Raw genomic sequence first — 2,961 nt, forward strand, 5'->3', positions numbered from 1 at the left:
AGGAAGAAAACCCCAAATAGAGTTGTGTTTGATGCAACTTCTGAAAAGATTGTTTGGGAATTAGGACTGGTTTCTGGAACTATTGATGAATTTAGAGTGGCAGTGACAAGATATGCAGTCCAAGAACACATTCAAATTGAAAAATATGTGAATGAGCCTGGCAGAGTTAGAGTGAGATGTTGTAAAGAGACTTGTCGTTGGTTGTTGTGTGCAAGTAAGGATAAAACTAGTGGAGATGTCATTGTTAAAACATACAACCCTGTCTATAAATGTTTGACATCAACTCATAACTATCTTTGCAACTCAAAGTTTTTGGCCACCAATTACAAAGAAAGAATAACTCAACAGCCAAACATCAACATTTTTATTTATTCATTTTTATATTCTTATAACGTTTATGAATCAAAATTTTTGATATTTTTCGGACAGTCACAAAAAAATGTGAAATTTGGATTTTTTAATCGTATCCATATTCTAAGGTGACAGTTGTGATTCAGAAATATTTTGAGGTGTTTTTATTTCTTTTTCTTTATTTTTATATATTTCCGACATCTACGAATTTAGATTTTTGATATTTTTTGGCAGTCATGAAAAAGTGCGAAAATTTTATATTCTATTTGTATTGATATCTTACGGTGACTGGTGCGATTCGAGAATTTTTTGAGGTGTTTTTATGCCATATTTTTTATTTCTATGTTTTTATATTTTTCGAACATTTATGAATTAAAAAATTTGATACTTTTCGAGCAGTCACGAAAAAATGTGAAATTTTGATATTTCATTCATATCGATATTCCAAGGTGACTGGTGCGATTCGGGAATATTTTGAGGTGTTTTTATGACTTTTGCTTGATTTTTATATTTTTCGAAAGTTAACGAATTAAAATTTTTGATATTTTTCATGAAGTCAAGAAAAAATGTGAACATTTGATACCCTATTCGTACCGATATTCTAAGGTGACTGATGAGATTCGTGAATTTTTTGAGGTGTTTTTATATCTTTTTCTTGATTTTTATATTTTTTGAACTTTTACAAATTAAAAATTTTGATACTTTTTGAGCAGTCATGAAAAAATGTTAAATTTTGATATTTTATTCGTGTTGATATTCTAATGTGACTGGTGCGACTTGGAAATTTTTTGAGGTGTTTTTATATCTTTTTCTTGATTTTCATATTTTTCGGACGTTTACGAATTAAAATTTTTAATATTTTTTCGAGCAGTCACGAAAAAGTGTGAAATTTTGATATTTTCTTCGTATCAATATTCGAAGGTGACTGGTGCGATCGAAAATCTTTTGAGGTGTTTTTATGTATTTTTCTTGATTTTTATATTGTTTGAACGTTTACGAATGAAAAATTTTAATATTTTTCGGGTAGTCACGAAAAATGTGAAATTTTAATAATTTATTGGTATCGATATTCTATGGTGACTAGTGCGATTCGAATTTTTTTTGAGATGTTTTATGTCTTTTTTCTTGATCTTTATATATTTCAAACGTTCAAAATTAAAATTTTTGATATTTTTAGGGCAGTCATGAAAAAATGTCAAATTTTGATATTTAATTCGTATCGATATTTTAAGGTGACTAGTCCGATTCGGGAATTTTTTGAGGTGTTTTTATGCCTTTTCCTTGATTTTAAATTTTATTCGGACGTTTACAAATTATAAATTTTGATATTTTTCAGGCAGTCATGAAAAAATGTAAAATTTTGATATTTTATTTGTATCGATATTCTAAGGTGACTGGTGCGAATGGAGAATTTTTTGAGCAGTTTTTATGTCTTTTTCTCGATCTTTATATTTTTCGAACGTTTACGAATTAAATTTTTTGTTATTTTTCGAGCAATCAGAAAAAAATGTGAAATTTCGATATTTTATTCGTATCGATATTCTAAGGTGACTTGTGCGATTCAGGAATTTTTTGAAGTATTTTTATGTCTTTTTCTTGATTTTTATATTTTTCGGATGTTTACGAATTAATTTTTTTGATATTTTCGGGAGTCACAAAAAATGTGAAATAATGATATATTATTTGTATTGATATTCTATGGTGACTGGTGCGATTGGAGAATTTTTTGAGGAGTTTTTATGTCTTTTTCATGATTTTTATATTTTTCGGACATTCATGAATTATAATTTTTGATATTTTTCGAGCAGTCACGAGAAAATGTGAAATTTTGATATTTTATTCTAATCGATATTCTAAGGTGACTTGTGCGATTTGGAAATTTTTTAAGGTGTTTTTATGTCTTTTTCTTGATTTTTATATTTTACAGACGTTTATGAATTAAAATTTTTAATATTTTTTGACCAGTCACGAAAAAATGTGAAACTTTGACAGTAGATTCTTATCGATATTCTAAGCTGACAGGTGCGATTCGAGAATTTTTTGAGGCGTTTTTATGTCTTTTACTGGCAGTCACGAAAAAATATAAAATTTTGATATTTTGTTCGTATTGATACTCTTAGGTGACAAGTACGATTCAGTAATTTTTTGAGATGTTTTTATCTCGTTTTCTTGATTTTTATATTTCTTAAACGTCTACGAATTAAATTTTTTGATATTTTTCGGTCAGTCACGAAAAAATGTAAAATTTTGATATTATATTCGTATCGATATTCAAAGGTGACAAGTGTGATTCGGGAATTTTTTATGGTGTGTTTACGTGTTTTTATTGATTTTTATATTTTTTGGATGCTTACGAATTAAATTTTTTGATATTTTTCGGACAATACCGAAAAAATGTACAATTTTGATATTTTATTCGTATCGATATTCTAAGGTGACTGATGCGATTCGAGAATTTTTTGAGGTGATTTTATGTCTTTTTCCTGATTTATATATTTTTTGGATGTTTACGAATTAAAATTTTTGAACTTTTTCAGGCATTCACGAAAAAATGTGAAATTTTGATATTTTATTCGTATCAATATTCTTAGGTGATGGGTGAGATTCGGT

The sequence above is a fragment of the Solanum tuberosum genome, unplaced genomic scaffold (assembly GCF_000226075.1).
Source record: "Solanum tuberosum cultivar DM 1-3 516 R44 unplaced genomic scaffold, SolTub_3.0 scf00094, whole genome shotgun sequence".
In the NCBI taxonomy this organism is placed as follows: Eukaryota; Viridiplantae; Streptophyta; class Magnoliopsida; order Solanales; family Solanaceae; genus Solanum; species Solanum tuberosum.